The sequence below is a fragment of the Astyanax mexicanus genome, chromosome 7 (genome assembly GCF_023375975.1).
Source record: "Astyanax mexicanus isolate ESR-SI-001 chromosome 7, AstMex3_surface, whole genome shotgun sequence".
NCBI classification, from domain to species: Eukaryota; Metazoa; Chordata; class Actinopteri; order Characiformes; family Acestrorhamphidae; genus Astyanax; species Astyanax mexicanus.
The window spans coordinates 28,567,155-28,590,436 of record NC_064414.1 but is presented as its reverse complement, the minus strand read 5'-3'; the positions used below and the strand labels follow the sequence as shown (position 1 = coordinate 28,590,436).

Below are 23,282 nucleotides of genomic sequence, written 5' to 3'. Positions count from 1 at the left end.
ATCATTACCATTCACATCCATTACCTTTAGAGTAGGATGAAATAATCAATGTACATCACAAACCACTTCCTAACCTCAGCTTTTTTCAGTCCTTTTTTCCCTCCCATTTATCTTTTCACATGGGCATATTCATTTCTGTTCTAGCTGAATTTGGCACACATTTATTTCCTGCATAGTAAGTACAGACTTTCTGGTAAAGAAGATCAATGCAGCAAAACAAAAATACTTGCAAATTTCTGGTAAGTAATATGTACATAGTATTTTATTTAGCATCTACAAAATATTTTATCTACAATTTTTCAACTTTCCAACCTTCAAACGTGAAGTGTTTGAACTTCTCCCCTCAGGGAACATCTACAGGTCCATGTGAGACTGATGAATAGTTTTTACCCCAAGGTCATTACTATGCTGAATTGTGCACTAAAACAATGCACCTCAAGCTCACTATATGCTGGATCCTGCACTCAAACAATGCAACAGACATCTGTGCAAAATATTATTCACCATTACTTTTCATTACTTTTCATTACTTTTCCCAGGTCTCCCTCGAAAAAGAGATGTTAATCTCAAGGGATTTCCTGGTTAAATAAAGGTTAAATTATTTATTATGTAAACCACTCAGGTACACAGTTTTAAAAAAATGTATGTGACCTGAATGGGTTTTAATATTAGAATTATATCTTAAATGTATATTCATCTTTAATGGAAAGCAATGTAGATAGCTTTAATTTCATGTAATTTTCATAAAACTTTGTGAGGACATGGAACCAACTGACATGTCTAGGACTGATTATGTCAAAAAGTAAATTTTGAAAAACAAAATTGAGATCTCAGCAATTATTTGCTGTTAATAATACCAGAAAAAAATAGATAATGCTATTTTTAGCACAATGTAAGATCCCAAAATTAGTATATGATATTAGAAAATTTTTTAAATACATATGTGTCAGTGGCATGTGTAAATGTACAGCCTACCTAAATAAATAAACTGAATCAGGTTCAGTGAGCAGCCTCTCCACTACAGGACATTTCCTTTCAAAGAGAGAGAGGGAGAGAGAGTGAAACCATCAGCAGAGAGACTCAGGAAATGGACAGGAAATGTCAATTGGCTGAGGAGGAAAGGTCAGGAGAGGGCAACAGCAGAGTGAATGAACTGGACCTTGGTTCAGAGTTACAATGGAGAAAACATCATGACTGGTGCTGTGTGAAGTATGGAAAGTTCAGTGGTAAACAATTTAACACTCTAACTTTCTACACCTTTAGTTCTACAGTTAAAGCGCCCACTTCAATATGGGTTTCTGACTGAGCCAAAAAAGAGTTTTGTTTTACTGGTTCTACAGTAAGTAACTTTATAAAAACACATCAGCTATACTGGCAAGCAAGGTAGCTAGCTAGCTAACTTGGTGATATCACATGGCTGCTGTTTCTACCTCAGTGACGGTACACTTTGACATAGGAACTGGGGGGATGGGTAGGATGTGTCCCACCAAGTATCAGAAATACTAAAAATGATACTGCAGTAAAAGCAGAAATTGTTTTAAAATAAACTTTTATTTTGAAAGTGTGTTTGGCAGCCCACCTCATGTGTTGTGTTTGTTGTTAGCAACAGGCTCTGGGTGTTCTGTGGTCTTTCACTTTGTTTAGGCTTGAGTTTTAGATGCCTGTTCAGAAATGTCCTGCAGTCAGCAGCAGCTTGACTGACCTGAGCTTTTCAGCTTTACGCACAAGGTAAGTGATAACAGCAACGAATCGCAACAATGATAATTTACTGCAATAAAAACGTTTCTGGGTAATGTCTTGTTCTGTTAACAGACTAGAAGGGTTTGGGTTATCTAAGGTTTATATTAACTGCTGCCAAAAATCTCTATGAAACATAAAATTACATTCTTTTTCTTAAAAGGACACCATAGTGAGAACTGCTTTCAGTAGTGCATTGTGTAATGTTGCAGTTTGGGACAAACTTACTTTGTTATAAGACAGAAAAAATTGTATCACTACTGAAGTAATAGCACTGTGGTGATGGTACACAACTTACCGCCTGGACCAACATCACTACCCCAGTAATATTGCTGTGTTCCTGTAAAGCTGCTTTGTGACATCAGTTGTAAAAAGTGCTTCACAAATAAATTTGATTTGATTTGATTTGGTGATGGTACACAACTAACTGCCTGGACCAACATCACTACTGAAGTGATAGCACTGTGGTGAAGGTACACAAAGACCAGCCTGGCAAACTTCACTATAGCAGTGATAGATAGACCAAACCCACCAGCCTCATCCAAAATCAATACTATGCATCCCATTATCAAGCACGCTAAAAAAAAAAAAAAAGCTAAAACAATACAGATTTTTCAGGTAAAACAGCTAAACGCAAATTTAAGCAGAAATACATTAACATCCTCATCCTCAGGTCTTGCCACAGTCAAAACTACTCACTACTGTTACCACCTGTCTTCACCCATGCCTGATCTAAAACCTTTGTGTTCAGCTTTTGTTTGACAGATTGTTTTCTTTTGTTGTTGTTTCTCAGTAAATTCATATTTTTCTTGGCAACAAAGTGTCTGTGAGAAACATATACTGAAAACTCAAGTGAGAAAATCAAGTGAGAAAACTATTCTGATATAGTTAAGAGAGAAGTGCTGTCACGCTCTGGTCATCGAAAAAACAGAGAATTCAACAAGCCTGGCTGAGCATCAGTCGTGCAAACTTATGTGCTCCACGCCTAGAAGACAAGCTGTTATCTAAAGAATGAAGCGCAACTAAATAAACTCCTGATTACAGACTTACATAAAGAAAATAGGCACATAATTATCATTCCAGAATTTATTGTAATAAACAATTAACCATTTAATGCCACTGACATAACAACAATATATATATATATATATATATATATATATATATATATATATATATATATATATATATATATATATATATATATATATATATTAGCATAAAAAACATTGATAGCCTTCTAAAGACAACATAATTGAAATTAATCATAGTTTGGGAAATATATACTTTTTTTCTTCACACTGTGTGTATGGAGTCACAGTTATTAAATCATTTGTCATTGTGCAACTGTGTAATATACTGTTCAGTGTTATATAGAGCTCTGGAAAAAAAATAACAGACCACATAAAAATTATGGAGTTTCTTTGATTTTACCAAATTGAAAACCTCTGGAATATAATCAAGAGTAAGACAAATGATCACAAGCCATCAAACCAAGCTGAACTGCTTGAATTCTTGCACCAGGAGTGGCATAAAGTTATCTAAAAGCAAGACTGGTGGAGAAGAACATGCATTAAGAACTTTGCATTATTTAAGGTCTGAAAGCTCTAAATCTTTTTTGTCATTTCAACCATTTCTCATTTTATGCAAATAAATGATCTAAATGACAAACATAGCTATAAATAGCAAAAAAAAACTGATTCAAAAACTGATGTGGACTCTTATTTTTTTTTACAGAGCTGTATGTGAACAAACATACTAATAAACACAATAGTTGATTACGATTATTAAATATTATTGAGGCCAAGTCCATTTATGGTATGAAAAGTAAATAATGTAAATATCGTGATAGATACATTTTTTTTATGTTTTGAAATAAATGTAATGATCATTTTAAACTTCAGTTTGTAACACTGGGTATTAATGTTAGTTGTAAAATCTTTTCTCATGGATTTAAGTAAATAAATCACAACTGGATCTTGAGCTGTTATTAATACACAAGACAGGCTCCAGGGTGTCCAGTGTTGGGCCTATCATCAGTTTGATTCCCGTTTATGCCACAGCCACACACAGAGAAATCATGTTCAGCATTGTGTGATGGAGGAATCCTAGCTACTGGGTAGGAATTGTAAATTACTAATTTGCGGAGACCACGGAGGGAAAATAAGATAAATTATAAATATAAAATAAAATAACTGCATTCAGAGACTGTCCAATATCTAGTTTTGAAAAAGGTATATTGAAACTCTTTCAAGGACACCAGAATACAGCATGACTATAGATCAACCCAACCTTAGCAACAAGAGGGATTTTTATTTTTAATAATGCCAGAAGGGTGAAACAATGACACAGGCACTATGTCTGCTTACATTAATAGCCAATACAACTGACAAGCAGGTCAGTGGCACTCATTCCTCATTCTGGCAACATGAGGTATAAACAAGACTAGTGCAATACTTCTAACACTGTTACCACCTAATAAAAGTACTGATATGCTCACTAGCCACCATATAGGCCTTTTATAAGCCCAAAGGCTTGGACTTTGCTTCTAAAACTCTGCAGATTCTAGGAAAAATTCCTGTTTGGCCACTGGACCAATGAGAATTGTGGGAGCGAAGGCAAAGGGGGGGGGGCATCCATGCCAAATCCAAAAGCTTTAAGCAAACACCTGAGGACAAAGAGAACTACACAGCTGTGTGTGTTGATTTCCTAGTCTTAATTTAATGCACATGTTAACTATTAATTTAACCCTTTGTAAAATAATTTAAGCACCTGAAAAAAAATTAACCACGCAAGAGCACCCACAAAACACCCCATTTTGAAAGATGGTTAACAGTCTATGCTGAACAGCTACATAAATCATCCATTTCATCTAGTAGACCTTGTTAGGAACTGTGTCTAAACGCACCTCATGCTGTTATAGAATAGGGAAAGTTTAAAGTCTGCTTACACCAGGGGTCTCAAACTCATTTTTGCCGAGGGCCACATTGGCATATTGGCTGTCCTCTGAGGGCCAGATGTAACTTATAAATATAAGAAAATGTAACCAGATGTAATACAAAATGAATGTAATTACTCCTTAATGTTAAATAACTCTCAATATACTATTTATTCAATCAAATATTACAGTTGCATGGAAAAATGGTTGCTTGTTGCTCTATTAACATAAATCCTTTTAATTTATAAGTTATATTAACTTTGATCAAAACGTTTGATACTGAAATAAGGCTTAATAAATATAAAATCAAATTGTGAGCTGTGACAGATTTAGCATTTCCTCAGATTTAGCAGTTCCTCATCCAACCACTAGTCGGAGCTGCAGCTGCAGCACCACAAGCCCGCAGTCTTTGCTTAGTCAGAGCTGCAGCCCAGCCACGGGCTACAGGGCTCAGCTGAGCCAGTCTGGAGCGTTTTTAAAAATGTGTAAGTTCTTCTGTGTATGAAATAAAATAACCCCACTAACCGTATAATACAGCTCTCTACAGTTCATCTTTCAGCCCAAGCAGCTAACAGCAGCAGTTTAGAGCAGCATCACGGAGGCACTGCTCGGATTACATTATAAACAGGTCAGTTAGCGCGCTGCTAACCTCAGGATGTTTATAACTACGGAGTTTAGTGAACACACCACGGCTGCAAGGTTAGACTGTTGAAGGCTACTGAAGACTACTAAAGCAGGCAACGCAGCGTAAGCAAAAAAAAAAAAAAAAAAAAAAACACACACACCAAAATACAAGTTAAGATAAAATATGAAAATGAACATAATAAAGCATAAATAATTAAATTGAATTGCGGGCCAGATGTATTTTTATTTTGTTAACCCGTGAGGGGCCGTATGAAACCGCGTCGCGGGCCGCATGTGGCCCGCGGGCCGCTACTTTGAGACCCCTGGCTTACACAGTTAAATATTAGAACATTTTACATTTGAATTTCTTTTAGACATTTAAAGGGCATTTAAATCCCACTTTCAGCTGTTTCCGCACCTAAAACCCACCCGCAATTAAGCAAAAACCGACCCTAACCGAGCAGATCTCAGCTGCGCTCCGCTCCTGTCCGCTCCGTATAGCCTATAGGTTTGCTTATTTAACGGGGATATCATGTTCCTTTTATGTATATGAAGGCTTTTTGTATTCCTTATTCTGGTTGTTTTGATCTGTTAAACATGTTTACAAAAAATAAGAAGCTCTGCCTCTGTTGTAATGTATTGTAGTTATTTATATTGGTAATATGTATATAGGTTATGGGTTTATGTTTGACAGAGATGTCATGTTTTTATTTTGCTACATGCAAATAAATGTGAGCATTGATTTATTCTGATAATTTTTTATTTCTAAAGTATTATACAGTTTTTGTGAGAGGAGGCTTTAAAGACTTAAATTAAAATTTCAGACAGATGTGTACAGATTTCCATTGCAGGGATTCTTAGCAGTTTTTCTGAGGCCTTCAAAGTATTTATATCAATATCAAAATTATATCGTATCGACCGAAATTAAGGAATATATCGTGATATAAATTTTGGCCATATCGTCCAGCACTAGGTGGGATGAAGTTTTAGGGCAACATAGCTCTGCAAAATTTTTTTAGAGGGACAATTAAAGCCAAAGAATATTGGAATCACTGCAAGATGTCTGCACAGTTGGGTAAAGAAACCCAACAAATAAAGTACATAAAGTAGTCTTTGTTATAAATTACTTAGCTAATTACTTAAGTTTAGGAAAAATAATTATGTCCCTTTTCCTCATAATAAACATGAAAGAAAATTTCTAAGTTTGTCTTGATAGCTAGTTAGCTAAATTTCCAATTTAACCCTAAATGGTGCAACAGCAGTTACTGCATTTACTGAGTTTACTGCATTTAAAGTGGAATCTGAACCACTTCAGTCGTCTATTCATTGCCAATAAATTATGGTGGACAATAAGAAATATAATTGTTGGTTTCAATAAGAAATGGGATTGGGCTCTTCCTTCAGTTATGTTCGTAAAAGCCTTGGCATTTTTGTCCATATACCAAATGCATTCAATACTGGGACAGTACATCTCCCTACACAATTTCACGAAAACTATTCGACCAGATAAGGATCACTCCAGAAACCATTATTTTCCACTTTTCATTTTCCTTCTGCTTGCAGCCTCATCTTATCAGGAGGTCACTGTGCTTTCTCTTGCCTACTGTGCTCTGCAGGGAGATGCAGTGCAGGGGTCTGCATGACCTCACACAGTCTCTCTATTTCTCTCCCCATGTTACCACTCTCTGAGATCTACTACACTCCAGGTCTGCCGCATAGACAGCACACTAGCGCAGTGTCTGCTACTGAAACAGAACGCCCAGTTTTATGGTTGCTTTGGTTCTCTAAAGGATTAATGAGAGATATGAGTCAATTTCTACAGAACTTCAAACTTCATTTGGCCTTTAGATTAGTTCAAGAGAGCTCAGTGCATAGAGAGCTTTATGGAATGGGTTTCAATGGAAAAGCATCCAAGCCTTACATACATACATACATATGCACTGTAGATTAATACTTTTTATATTTTAGTTTCTTTAAAAGAAGGCACCTCTTGCTTAGGTGACACTTTTGCCCATCTTTGCTGGGTCTTCAGCTCAGTCAGCTTTATATCGTAAAGTCACCCGGAATGTCAGCTTTTAGTTAACAGCTGTGCTGAATTTCTAAACATCTTTTTTCATCATTTTATTTCTAATTCTCGGTTCTGATACATCAGCTCACAGACGTTTCATGCTGATTGACATCACCCTAGGAGTGATGAGGGGAAAGAGCACCATCTACCCACCCAGAGAGAGCAGGGCCAATTGTGTTTTCTCAGTGCTCCAGGAGCTGATGGCAAGCTGCCTGACCGGGATTCGGACCAGCAATCTTCTGATCATAGTGACAGTGCTTTAGACTGCTGGATCACTCAAATTTCTTTTCCTCTTAATGTGTTTAAAAGCATCCGTTGTGTTGTGAAAAGGTAGAGTTGGTATACAATGAATAGCCCATTTTTTTCCATATTATGGCAAAAACTACTTAACTAAGTAAAGACAAAAATGACTTTAAAAAATGAAGGTTAGTGAACATGACAAAAATCAAATACTTTAAAAAAGTATCCTCAAGGGCAGTCGCAAAGACCATCAAAAATGTTATGATGAAACTGGCTTTTATCAGGACCGGCCTAGGAAAGAAACACCATGAGTAACTTCTGTTGCACAGAATGAGTTCATCAGAGTATTTTGGTTTGTTTAGCACTTTTAAGTTACTACATGATTCCTTATGTGTTCCTTCATAGTCTGGATGACTTTAGTATTCATTTACAATGTAGGACAAAAATAAAAATAAAAACATACACAAGACATATAGGACTATAAGACTGCTCAGTTTAGATTTTTTTGCTCAATTATGACCTCTCTGGTTTGATGGTTAACGTTTTTTGTGTTTACGATGCATCTCTCATAAGCATCTCTCATTAGAACTGTAAGAACATGTACGAAATGAAATGCCATATGCTAATATCTCTACTGTCTTACAAAGGCTCACAAATAAGGCCACTGGCTACATACTGGATGTGTGTCTGATTATTATTAGGTATGTGACTCAGGTTGTCTGTTCACACAGCTCTGAAAAAAAATCAGATACCTCAAATACCCCCAGACTACAGGAATCTCACAGATCTCCGTCTTAATCACATACAGAAGAAGCAAAGCATCTGAGCGGAATGTTTCTCCTCACAAACATACTGTAGAGTACAGGAGGCACTGAGCCAGTACTGACACGCAAACTAGATAAGCTGCAGATGCTATTTTTCCTCTACACTGCTGACGCAAGCTTGCTCTGCCTCATCTGGGCCGTCCTGAAAGGAATGACAGTGTGACAGATTCTGCACGAGAAGAACAACACTATACATTACTCTGTCAAAATAAAAGCTACACCCATTGTGAAATGAGCATTTATTTTTCATGCTTTACAAATCCTATGGGACACATACATATAAAAGAATGCAATAATTGGTCACCTGGTATTAGTTCTGGGTAAGTATACCTTATTTTGGTCAAATAACCTTATAAATAACCCTAATAAATTAATCAAACAAATTCAAAATTGGAGTCTGCCATATCATATTATCATACAATCATATTGCAGAAATGTTTGATACAAAAAACTCCATTTCACGAAAATAGCAATATCCTGTAAGGCTGTCTATTTTTTGAATTTGTTTTTCTTGTTTTTTGTAGTTTATAAGCAAGCACTAAATATGCTGCACAGAAAATGTATATATTGTTACTTTTTCATTATAGTACTTAAATACTTTATACTAAATGTATGAAACTGTAATATTTATAGTAAATAAAACTTAAAATATTCATTTTGTTGCAGTAGTACATTCTTAAAATAGATTTTTCATAATGAAATATTGTGATATTATTGTAGGGCAAAATCACACACCCCTAATTCAGAGGTCCATATCTTTCATTTTTCACATTTTCTCCTTGTGAGATTCACTTTTGATCCACAATCTTGTGGTTGTACATACATCTCTCTTGTACATAGATCTCACTAGTGAGAATGTTTAGTTGCACAAGCACAGAGGAAAGCACTTTTAAAATGTGCATTGTGGTGCAGGCTCCTATTAGAGTAATAAAAAAAATCTGTCCATCCTTCTTTTAGCTTGCCAGCTTTCTTTAGCTTTAATTTTGTGTTTTTTTAGTTTAATAATGCTTTTATTTGCGGATAAAGACAGAGTTGGACATTCTAATATTTCCATGTTTGCAGTAGCTCTTGTGTCAGTCTCATCAACAGCACCCTAGTTGCACAGACAACCAGCAAAAGCTTTGCAGGAATAATCGCAGACGCACACTGATGGCCATTTATTAGAATATTTTGTATTCTCTCGTCAGGTATACTACTGCTTTCAATTTTAAAAAAAGAATTCTTAAGAATTTATAACTGCCGCTTTAAAAAAACAGCCAGAGGCTGAAACTAACCTTAAAAACATCAGCGTGAACAAGTGGTGCTAAACTGCTGTAGGCTAAATCAGGATATTAATGTTAATTAGCTGTTTTCTCTGGAATAAGAGAGTGAACTGTTGTGAAAGGTATGTTGATAGCAAATACATTATATATAATTATCATAATCATCCTAATACATTATTCAAAAGCTTGTGGACACCCCCTCTAGTGAATGCATTCAGCTACATTAAGTGCCACCTATAGCTGACAATTATGTTCATACACATACACACACACACACTCTCTTCTTTCTCCAGCTAACAAATACATTAAATTCACTGTGCAGTATTATTATCATTTGAGCTATATTATTAATGTGTGAAATTCCTTTCGTCTCTTTCCAAGTAATTAATTGCTGTTTGCTGTTGTTTTTCTGTTTTACTCAGATAACAACACTCATACTGCAAGGAACAGCAGCAGGAGCTCCTTAGATACAGTGCTGTTTTCATTTGTCTCCAGGCAGGACAGCGCTTGATTCCACTGAGCTGACCTACCGTCACTCAAGTGCGTTAACTTGTTATGCTAACTGGCTAGCTTTAGCTAACGAGCTGTATCTGCTTCTTTGGCGGTGCTGTTTTAGACACTGCTCCGCAGCGCCTTTAGTGATATGGCGGGGTATGTAAAAAAATGCATATCGTTTTTATTTTCTTCTCTGGTATACTGGATAAACCAGTATGGATAAACCAGTATACCGCCAAGCGCTAACATGAACCCACTGACACCATGCTTGATGTATAAGCATTGAGCAGTGGAGCTGTGGAACTGTGTTCTTTAGCATGACTGTGTCCCATCCAATGTTGTAATGTTAAGGTGAGCTGGCAGTTGGAGATGAGGTGGCATGGTGGTCATCAAACCACCAACCAAAAAAAAAACTCACTATTGCTACTAATGTCACTTCATTTAATCAAATCCTCACAGCAGTGTTCCACCTTTATGTAGAAATAAATATAAATAAATAATAATACAATTTTACCTCATTTTGTCGCTGTCCAATAAAAAAACAAGTATTTCCATTTTGTTTATTTTTTATTTACTACATAATTTAAACTGACAAACTGTTCCTTACACTGTGCCAAAATGTCTTAAAGAATGGACCACAAGAAATACTTTAAAATGACATTAAACAAACCATTTTACATTGACTTACAATAACAGTTAAGGTTTTATCTGTCTCCTGTAAAGTTGCTGTTTTGGAGATACTTGTTTTTCATTGGACAGCGACGTTACATTCTTTGACTACTGTCTTCAAACAGCCTACAGCCTTAGCATCACAGCTCTAAACCTGACAAGGCTGGCTGTTAGCATTGTGACTAACCTAACGCAACCCTGCAACCTGGCTGTAGTCCTTGCAGCTATTCTGCTCCAAACTTCCAAACAGTGTACTGTTTCAACCCATTGATAGATGACGTGATGCACATTTTTTTTGATGGCATTCCCTGTTGCTTTCAACTGAATGTCCTGCACCATCTTGCATGCACAGTGCCATGTGGATGGTCACTGTCTTGAGTTTGTGATTTCATTCTCTGCTCAGGATGCTTTTAGTCCATGAAAATTTTACATACAAATGAGTTATTTGCTGCTATATTAACATTCAAACTGTTCAATTCTGTACCTTTAAAGACAAGACCTGAACAGTTCTACACAAGCGCCATCAGCAGGAATATTTTTTGCATTCGACCATGAGGATTATCTTACAGACAGTCAGTGATGGTGCTGTTTATCATATTATAAAACCAGAGCAGAAGAGGCGATTCCTTTCAATGCAAGCACAATACAGCAGGGAACAGCTAGATTTTCTCCCCACTGCATGGGTTCCTCCCTGAGATCCGTGACTGTCTAAGAATGAAAGAATGTTTAAAAGGACACTGCCCATCATTTATAACACTGGCAGATACACAGTGTTCTCAGAGATGCAAGCTTTCTGGCCAAGCTGACCCTAAACAAGCAGAAGAGTCCAGGATTTCATTACAGGGATGATTAAACTGAAGTCTGACGCAACAGCTGAAATAACTTTAATGGTTAAAACAGCAGAAAAGATACAGCCTGCTCCAGATGCCCTACAGCACGAATGTGGCAGAAAGTGTGGTCACCAATTATCTTCACAGCAGAGTTATCAAAGCCTCCAGAAAACACAATAAACTGAATTCTGCAGGTCTGCGTTCACCACCTGGTTTGGGACCGGTGCTTAAAACAGGGCACTCATCTGATTTGTCTAATCACATGCCCGCTTACTTCCTTTCAGCACAATGGTTCGGGATATGCTCAACATGTTCAGTAAAAAAAAAATGTGCCCAAGAAGAAGAATGTCTTTTTGTATAAGGCACCATAGCCTCCATTGTTTTAGTTTATGTTTATGTTTAGTTTAGTTTAAGGTTTATGTATGACATTTCTGTAGACATATACATTACAAACAGTACTTTCAAACTAATAATGTGCAATGTGTGAATCTGACTAAAAAGCTTAAGAGAAATTGCTATATATATAAGCTATGTTATAATGAAACCATAATAAAGTATGATGTATAAATATAATGTATAAAGTATTATTATACCACAGTTAGTTCCGACCCTGCAATGTAATTGGCTGAGAGGCGTACCATGAGTTCCGTTATCAGCCGGTAATGCACTGTAACCGAAGCTCTCCATGTATTATTCTGCCATATACAGGTAACCTAGCAACGATGCATTTTAACTCTGAGAGTATAGAGTCTATAACCAAACAGATTGTATTTTCTTGTCCTATTTAACTCAAAATCTTTCAATACACGGCACTTCTGTAACAAATATATTACACATTATAGCATTCCCTCTCGTATATTATTGCTTAAGTATTCTATGTAACAGCAAAAACACATTAGCCATGCTGCTCCTTTAATTACGATGTTTCTATGGCATAATTTGCACAAGACTGTACTAAAAATATGGGTTTTTTTCCCTCTGGATAAACAACACTTATCCAGCACAGTGACACAATGATGGTACTCTGCATAGCATATATAATATATTTACTTATTTATTTAATATCGCCCAGCCGCATTTCAAACCCCTCTTTATTCCTTAGACATAAACTGTTTATTGTGTCTCTTAAACTGAAATAAGTAAATGACCCTCTGACTGGCTGCCATTTTTTGTGACTAATTCAAAAATGCAGTCCAGGCTGAAACAATGGCTGCAGTCCATAAATCGTGCCAGCTTGAGTGGAGGAGAACTTATATTCACTCTTAAGTGGGTTTTTTTGCATTATAGATTTTTATTAGAATGTAGACTAAATTGTCTCTTTTAAGATTAGAGTACATTTCAGTGTTGCTGACAATGATTGTCAGGATCTGCTATAATTTCCAATGAGATATATCTTATAATATAACAGCTCTGCACAATTAGTCACTAGATTGTAGGGCTTTTTTTATATGGCGCAGAAGGAGAAAGTTTACCAAAACTGGACAGTTGGGTGTTTTGACCTGAAAAACATAGCCTGGTCTGATGAATATCAATTTCTGCTGAGGAGAGCAGATGGTCGGGTCAGAATTTGGCATCAACTGCATAAATCCATTGACCCAACCTGCCTTGTGTCAACAGTCCAGACTGTGGATATTGTGCAGTGGTGTGTTGAATGTTTTCCTGGTGCAGTTTAGGAGCATATCTCTTAACATTTCCAGGAAGCTTAAGACTTTAGAGTTTACCATAATTGGTTTGACAGGTATTACACCAGTGTTTCATACCAAATAAACTACGCTGATATATTTCCCTCTTTTTATGTCTCAGGTTAGCATTGTTAGTGATACCAGTTGATGACAATGCATTACACATCCAAACAGCACAGAAACATCTTTACAGGTAAAACTGGACAGTGCTAAGTGTAGGACAAATTATATATAGAGAGAGTTACTAATAAACTGCTGTTTTCATGACTGTTGATATGCAGTGCAGCACTCTTGGATTTTTAAATTGGGAGTTTCCAAGGAAATCACACTGAACTGGAGAGGTTCCAGCTGAAATTTCCTACATGGAACTAGGAAACTCTGACAGGAATGCAACACAATAATGATTCTTAAGAATTTGGGTATAAAACAAATGCTAATTCTGCTGGAAATTAGAATAAAAAATCAAGGTTATAACCAGTGAGTTCTTTGTAAGGTGTAAATATGTAAGGTCCTTGTATAAGTTTTTTTTTCTCAGTTTTATTTCTAATTTTCTACTGTTTTTCTCTCAATTTATCTAGACCAATTGTCCCACCCATTCAGCTGTTACTAAGCTGTTTATCTCTCATCACTGGTGATACCACAACACAAGGAGGGTGAAGACACATGTGAAGTCAGCCACCGCCTCTTTTCGAGCTACTGCTGATGAAGCATTGCAAAATAGCCAGCATCTTCGAAAGAAAAAGGGGTGGTTCTTATACATCAGCTCACAGAGACCTTGTGCTGAGCGACAACCCCCTAGAAGTGATGAGGGGAAAGAGCACCATCTTACCCACCCAGAGAGACAAAGGCCAATCATGCTTTCTCAGGGCTCCGGCAGCCGATGGCAAGCTGCATGACTGGGATTTAAACCAGCTCTCTCCCGATCATAACGGCAGCGCTTTAAATAAATATTTGCTTTTTATTGTGGTTGACAGTTGACAAAAACATAAGAACTTTAAAAACTGGAGAGATTAAAAAAAAGAAAATGAAGAGGTTGCACCAGTCCATTGCTGAACAACCTTAACGTCTATAATGATATAACTTCAGATTTTGTCATTTTAAATTAAAACATGTTTTATCCAAATTCATAAAATTTAAAATCATAAGTGATAAGTAGCTTCCGTCTTTCTTATAAAATCCTCACTAAGTTTATAAAACGTGTTGGTTGTTGTGACAGTTAACAAAAAAACTAAAATAAATGGTACATAAATGAATTGGTTAGTGAACAGAATGTTCTGAAACCACTACATACTATGGGTGAGTCATATTGTAGCGTACACCATAAAATCGCCTACATTTTTCTATATTGTGAACGATATTATACCCTGAAATATTGTGCCATATCGTGCGGAAATACAATTAAATATTGTGATATAATTTTAGGGCCATATAGCTCACCCCTACAACATGCTAAGCTGAACTAACATTACAATGGGAAGAGGAAAGATAATCCTTTCTTATTGTTGTATCATTTAAGGTTCCTGTTTTAATATACAAACATAACAGAGATAACACTACAGAGCAAACTCTTGGTCATTTACAGTCCTTCTTCTGTTGATCAATGAACACTGTCCTTGTCCAATAAATGAATTAATGAATGTTTAAATAACTGAAAAAGTCCTTTTAAACATTTAACAGGGGATCACCAGCGGATCTAAGAAGCAACTCCTTGAATGCAACCACATCCAAGAGAGAGGGAAGAGGAGATTACACAGAGAACAATGACATGGCAGAGTGAAAGGATATTGAGCAAGTGATTTACAGTACATTTTGTCCGGTGTGTTGCACATTTGGAAACTGAAAGAATGGTGAATGTTCTGAGCAATCTGCTATGATATGATATTCCATACCACAGGATAATAAAGACAAACATCAGAAATGAATAATCCTTCACAGCTGAGCATATAGAACCTAGCTAGCCTGCCACCCAGTACAACAGACCAACAGACATGCAGTAAACATTAAACCAAGGCAAACCGCGGAGAGCTGGAACACAGAGTGTGGCAGAAGTGAAAAGCCTCTTGCATTAAGCCAAACATTTCACAGCCTGCTCCTCTACAGCTCAGTTTAACAGCGAGCCACCAGCGGCCCTGCAACTGGGCTCCTCAACGAGAAAGAGAGAAGGACAAACCTCCAGAGCTGAGGAGAGACGAGCGCGTGCTACTAATTCAGCTCTGCGGCGGAGAAGAAGCCTGTAGAGAGCAGCCTCAGCCTACATACCGGGGAGCGGTGTAATCCATACAGCGGCCAGAACAGTAACACACACACACCAGCGAGGGCTGCAGCTCACAGTCGCGGAGAGCGAGCGAGCGCGCGCGCTTGCGTGTGAGTGTGTGCGCGCGCGCGCGTTGTGTACACTAACAAAGAAGGAAGGTCCCACTTTCTGATTTAACTGTCAGTTAGTCTGTCCAGTACTGGGGGGTTATTCTCTTAAGCTAAGATAGTTGTTAGGTTGGGTATAGGTCTCCCAATATCATACTATAATACTATATATTTATATTATATTATTATATATATCTGAATAAAAAATCACTTAATAAAGTTTGTCAGCAAAAAAAAACTATAACAGTTGTTTATTGGCTGTTTAAATAATGATTTAACTCTTAGTGGCAACAATTCACATCCGATACTATACCTTACTTTATCCATCTGTCTGTCTGTCTGTCTGTCTGTCTGTCTGCCTGTTTGTCTGTCTGTAACGTTACATGGTATATCTAAGCCCACTGCAAAAAGGTGTACAAGTGGGTCATACATGTAAATGTGTATATATGCAAGAATATGTAAAAATGATATTTGTATGTTTATATTCTTTCAATTATTATGTTTTTGTTGTAAACTTACACACTGATGATGAAGCAGTAGTCCAAAATGTCCTAAATAATCGCTTAATTATGTTCAAAAAACATATGACAGTTGTTTATTGGTTATTTAAAAAATATCAATGGTTTAACCCTCAACGACATAGTGTTGTCCTCAGGCAACAAATTACATTTTTTTCTTTTTACACCTTTCCTTACCATTCCAAAGTCTGTCTATCTGTCTGTCTATCTATTTGATTAATATAACGTTAGATTGCATATCTACGTCCAATACAATAAGGTGTTAAAGTGGCTCATAAATATATATATAATATATGTAAAAATCATAACTGCCGGTTATATTATGCCTATATTCTTACGTTCTTGTTGCAAATGTATTAAAACATTGTTTTACGTGTTGCCTCGTTCAGTTAGACCACGGTTCTTATATTAATCATGATAAAGCAGTGGTCCTGAAGACCTCCTCCTACCCTGCACGTTCTGAGCGATTTCTTGCTCTAACATTTTTCAGCGTGTTATCAAAAATCAAAATCAAAATTTAAGTTAGCTACATACACAGAGACATTCTCATCATTTTCTTTAGAAAGGTTGGGTTTGGGGGGGTCTTACAACAAAAGCTAAATGGACCGTGTTTTTGTTGTGAACTTGCGATCAACACGCCTCTCTCTCTCACACACACACACACGGTTGTTATTTAGATATTATCTACTAAAGCGTCTGTCAGGATCTAGCGCTAGTTGTAATATTGGACATGTCTGTCTGTCTGTCCGCACAGTGACAGCAGTGTCAGAGTAATCCAGCCGCAGTGAACGGAGTGAACAGAGACAGTGAACCAACAGTGGAGAAAATGGAGTGGAGACAGGGTATCAGTGGTGAGCGATAAGAGCGTCTTACAGCGGCTGATCAGCGGCTTTGTGTGCTGGAATAAAGCAGCTGCTCTGCTGCTGGGCTGCTGCTTTGTGCGGCAGAGAGTCAGTCAGAGGAACCAGCTAAACGATCCCAAACGCACTAAAGACCTGTAAACTATAAACTATAAACAAAACCCAGATAAACACTACTCCAGTTTCCAGCCGAATCCGGTCAGGTTTTAAATCTGAATTAGATTTAACCCCGCTGCTGTAATCTCACACTGGGGTCCAGCGCGCTGCTGCAGGCTGATGATGATGGTAAAGACAGGGGGAAGAGAAGGAGGAGGAGGGGGGGTTAAACACGGGCTGTCGAGGTCCTGCTGTAAATCTCTGGCTGTGAAAATCATTCTACTCACCTTATTGTCCCGACGGTTTGTTTATTTCTGACTGCCCATCTGACTGCATGCGTCATGTCTCTGACTTCCGCGATAGCGAAGTCGAAAAAAAAAACTGCAAGGGAGGGAAGCGGTGCCGCGGTGCGCATGCGCAGTCCAGAGCCTCCGCTCAGTGGCTGCAGCAGAGAAAGGCCTGGGGTTGGTTCATTTACTTCATACAAAGGTTTCTGAACTCCAGTACTGCAGTCCACCTGCTCTCCATCACACCCCACTAACTCCGCGAGAGCTCAGCTAATTAGCTCGCTAACAACTGTGCAGTTTCTCTGATAGGAGTTGGGGAAACTGGACTGGGCTTTGTCCTATTTACACAATAATTACTAATAAAACGAGGTATATAGCATTACTATATATTTATATTATATTATTATATACAACTCTTGAAAAAAATAAGACACCACTTAAAAATGACGAGTTTCTATGATTTTACCAAATTGAAAACCACTGGAACATAATCAAAATGAAGATGGATGATCACAAGCCATCAAACCAAACTGAACTGCTTGAATTTTTGCACCAGGAGTGGCATACAGTTATCCAAAAGCAGTGTGTAAGATTGGTGGAGGAGAACATGCCAAGATGCATGAAAACTGTGATTAAAACCAGGGTTATTCCACCAAATATTGATTTCTAAACTCTTTAAACTTTATGAATATAAATCTTTGCAGTCTGAAAGCTCTGCATCTTTTTTGTTATTTCAGTTATTTCTCATTTTGTGCAAAAAAAATGCTCTACATTACAATATTTTTATTTGGAATTTGGGAGAAATGTTGTCCGTAGTTTATAGACTAAAACTACAATGTTCATTTTACTCAAACATATACCTATAAATAGCAAAATCAGACAAACTGATTCAGAAACTAAAGTGGTCTCTTATTTTTTTCCAGAGCTGTATAGCATTAATATATACAGAGGCGGTTCTTTAATTAGGCAAACCTAGGCATTTGCCTAGGGCCTCGACCAAACCTGTCCTCCATAGGGGCCCCCAAATCTGACCATCCCAGTTACAGTAAATACACCAAAACAATGTTAATTTGTTACTTAGGTAAAGTAAAGAAAAAACATATTTCTATTAAAAAAACAACAGAAATATCAGTAGAATACTAAATGTCCAAACACACATACCCCCCTCCGTTGCTTGCATTGAACTAGTCCATAATATGATGACGTAGCAATGTGCGACAGGACGTGTTTCCTCTAATTACATCCACGCCAAAGCAAACACTGGTAACACTGGTGTCACTGACCAAAATAAACGCTTTTTAGGAGAGATATAAGTTGTGTGTAAATATGTACAAGACAATACCTGGCAAAATCTGTTTGAACGACGTTAATAAACATCACTGTGACAGCGCTAGTCACAGTTTCACCGCAGTGAGAGACGAGGACGTGAATCACTTATCTAACCAGCCTGTACTGACTTCTGCCCCCAATAACCCTTTCAATAACCTCCAATAGCCTTTAATAGTCTTCAGTAGCCTCCGTAGTTATAAATATCATGAGGTTAGCAGCGCGCTAACTGACCTGTTTTTAATGTAATCCGAGCAGTGACTCCGTGACGGCTGCTCTAAACTGCTGCTGTTAGCTGCTTGGGCTGAAACATGAACTGTAGATAGCTGTATTATCCGTTTAGTGGGGTTAAAACTTTTATTTTCTACACAGATTAATTTAAGAAAACTGTGGCTGGGCTGTAGCTCTGACTGAGTAAAGACAGAGGGGCTTGTGCTGCTGCAGCTCCGACTAGTGGTTGGATGAGGAACTGCATCTTCTTGTAAGCGAGCAGTTTCACCGGCCATCCACACACAGCTCTGATTAACTGCTTAACCCTAAACTCCTGAATCAAATCAAATCAGAAGAATATCTGCCGATCGCCGATACCGTATTTTGGCTGAAAATCGGCCGATGCCGATACACTGCCGATCGATCGTTCCATCTCTAGTTATTTGGTTTATGTGTGTGTTTCAAGAATGAGGGCCCCTTGTTTATATTTTGCCTAGGGCCCCAAAATGGCTAGATCCGCCCCTGAATATATACTTATATTATTATATATTGACACCTACCATTGTCTAAATTAATCGCTTCATTCATTTTTTCCACAAGTTTCCTTAAGTTCTTCAAGTTTTTAGGAAACGCAAAAAACAAATGGACAGTTGTTATGGCTATTTAAAAATGAGCAATAGTTTAAGAGGATAGTTTATCATACAGTCGAGCAGTAGAACCAACCAGGAACCAAAAATGCTGATGGGGGGAGTTCTAATAAGTGGGTTTTGCAATTGGCCGTGTAAATTTGTGAGAAAATGGGAAAAAAATAGAAATAAATAAAAAAAAGAAAAGCTTAGTCCTAGTGCCGAGTAACCCCAATCACCCCAACCCCCAATTGTTTGTGCTCTTCTTGACATGATTTTCCTTACCCAACTCATCAAGTAACTTTCAGCAGAAGTAGGTGTGTGAGAGCAAGAAAACACTTTGTGGAAGAGGAACTACACTTAATCTGTACATATTATTGTAAAGGTTAAAATCCTTGTTACCTCACAGATTATTTACGGATTGTTGTCACTATTTATGTGGTTTACACTGAGCACACAGGATTGCCATTGTAAACTATGGATTTTAGGGTGTGGGTAAACATTAACTGATGCTGAAGCTCCCCCTTCTGTTCCGTGGAACCCTGTAGTCTGTCTGTTACGCAAGCTTACATTTTCTTTCTTACATTTCTCATTTGCACTTCTCTGCATCTCTGGGGGAGCCAAACATCTGTGTTGTGGCGTTGTGTGGGACACGAGGGACGGAGGGATCGCCACAGGCCAGGAGCTGGGCTTTGTGAATTTTTGTGCTGTTTCACACTCTACTTCTCTAAATGCTTGTTTTATCAACTTTGTGTCTGATGGGTTTAAACAAAGGACTCAGCTCGTTATTATGCAACATCTGTCAAGAACTGCATTTCATGAACTGCAGATGGAGGCCACATTATTTACTGCTCAAAACACTTAAATAACAACACCTAACAGATGCGTAATCATGTTGAAGAGGTGTGTGTGTGTGTGTTTGGACATGTAGAGATGATGAACTTGTTAAGCAAGTTGGGGTTGATCTGCTTGTTTCCACAACAAGAAGCATTACGACTACGTATATCCAATTTCTAATATGACTAGGCGAAGGAGGAAAACATGAAAACAAAGTAATGAGATCTTTTTTCCCGTAGATAAGGAACAGCAAAGCACTCATCCTCTGATGTTGCACATAAGCAGAAGAGCAGAACATTAGTAAGTGTTTAAAGAATGGCAGAAATGAAGCACTCTATTCTTGCATTAGTTTCCTACAGAATGCACTGATTGGTTAAATTATACGTTTTAAAAGACCTTTTGACAGCATTGTGCATCGCCCTCTGGCTGAGTTTTCACAGTAAAATAAATCATAGGCTCCCCACTGGTGCAGTCACAACTAGATCCCACTCACTTCGAGTCTCTGTCTGCTGCCTTCAAACGTTTCCTCAGCCGGCTCTGCCTCTTGTGAACCTCACTGTATAACATCTGCTGCTTTGTGCGAGCTCCTGTCAGAAGAGAGAAATCCAGGAATTTGGGCCTGGTTAAAATGTTTCCTTGTTGGCAAGTACACGCTTACCCATTCCCTGAAGAAAGCTCTGATAAAGCATGAGCCTCTGATCTATCCCCTCACAACACTGTGGGATAAAGTCTTATTCGCTCTCCATATTATTAGATAATTATATTCCTGAAGTACATAAAACAACCACGTATTACAAGGAGCCTGTGGTGATCAAGGATTTCAGGAAGAGTGACTAAGATTATTATTGAACAACAACAGAAAGAACAGATTTCATTTCGAAGCACAAACAGAAACTGTGTTGCAAAACTGTAGGTAAGAAATGAAACTTAAGCCCTATCCAAACAGGATTAGTGGGACATCTGTGAAAAATATTTCACACTTCTACTCATCGATAAAACTCTTGCATCTGGATTGCAATTGGCTTTCTCAATCACATGACATCACGTTCAGTAGCTCCTCCATTTCCACTCGCTGTTGTGTTGTACGTGGATCTCTGTGGAAATGTGAGCACAAAGCATAATTACAGTGTGTGGTAGACTGTGGACTATTTATAATAATAGCTATTTTATGAAATGTGAGATAATGAAACTCAGAGATGTGAATCTCAACGGGAATAAAATTACCGGAGAACCACGGAGTTCAGCGAAATTAGTAGCTATAGTAGCTAATTCAGCATGTAATTTTCTGAGAGGATCCAATGACTGTTGGGTTTGACTCTTGGGATACTGTCCCAACTGTGTGATGATTTGGTCAGCCATATGTGTACACAGTTGCCTCTCAGTGTAGCTTCCAACTGGTACTTTTCAGCAGGATAATACTCGTCAACACACAGCAAATGTTTCCCAGGCAGGAATGTCTTCAATAGGATACACTTCATTGGCTTGACCAATCGAGGCTTAATGAAGAACTTCATAGTTTTGATGTTTTCAGTTTTGATCAACAATTAAGACAAGGCTGGCTTTACATGTATTTAAGGATGCATCACTAGTGATAGGGGTCCTAATAAGTGAGTTGGGTAATTTGTTTTAACAATAAATAAAATATCAGAAATTCCCCATGTCACAAACTACTTTTGATGGCTGTCTAGCTAATTATGAGCTGAGAACTTGTGTGCTATAGGTGAATAAGACAAGATAAGAATAAAATAAGTATAAATAAATCTAAGTTACATACTGTTGAAAAAGCAATCACAAATTAGAAATACAGTTCAAACCATTTAAAGATGTTGCTGCCTCTCTCTATTGATGTTCTATGATGTTTTCTTTGGTTTTTGTATGTAGATAATTATAAAAGAAATGGGATTTCTAACAAGTTCAGATTTGTTTTACACTTTTCTATTATACTATATTATATGTGCAAATATCAAACATGTCTAATGAATGCATTCAGCCACTTTAAGTTGCACCCATTATTGCCAGACAGCTTGTCTAGGCCTGTAGAGTAGGATTGCCAATAGATAAGAACTCTCTTTAGCAGATAGTGATGAACCTACTGGCATCATGCCTAACGCCTGGTGTGACTAGAGGAGTAGAAAGTCCCCAGCATGAAGCTGTGGAGCAGTGGAGAGAACTTAGTTCTCTGGAATGAGTGTTTATTTGCAGAAATTATGAAACGGCTGAAATAATAAAAAAGATACAGGGCTTTTAAACCTCAATTCATATTCATATATACAATATTTGGTGGAATAACCCTGGTTTTTAATCACAGTTTTCATGCATCTTGGCATGTTCTCCTCCACCAGTTTTACACACTGCTTTTGGATAACTTTATGCCACTGCTGGTGCAAAAATTCAAGCAGTTCAGCTTGGTTTGATGGCTTGTGATAATCCGTCTTCCTCTTGATTATATTCCAATTTGGTTACATCAAACAAACTCATCATTTTTAAGTAGTCTATTTTTTTTCCACAGCTGTATTTGAAATATTTGACTTACTAGCCTAAAAAATATCTGTTAAGATATTAGTGTCTTGTACTAAACTGTGTGAGTGAAGGTTTTGCTGTCAAATTCAGCAAAATCTATTGTAAATAGAGAATGCATTGCAGTAGAATAAAGCGATAATAATGAAAAGGATGAACAGCTGTTTTAAAAGCACCATATGGATAACTGTGAGTTGACACCTACGTACTGACACCTCAGTACTGACACCTCAGTATGTGTGGCTTAACGGACATTAACACTCACAAATCAAGAG

General features: G+C 37.5%; 1 protein-coding gene across 5 annotated transcripts in view; it reads right to left on the bottom strand.

Moving 5' to 3' along the window:
* marchf8 (membrane-associated ring finger (C3HC4) 8) overlaps positions 1 to 17,597 on the bottom strand; it is a 202,556-nt gene extending 184,959 nt beyond the window's left edge. For 2 of the 5 annotated variants that reach the window (XM_015603359.3, XM_022684883.2), the window contains exon 1: positions 17,492 to 17,597. The gene's annotated coding sequence lies outside the window, so the exon portion shown is untranslated. The other 3 variants (XM_022684885.2, XM_049481024.1, XM_049481025.1) reach the window with 3 other exon arrangements.
* Positions 17,598 to 23,282: the final 5,685 nt, after the last annotated feature.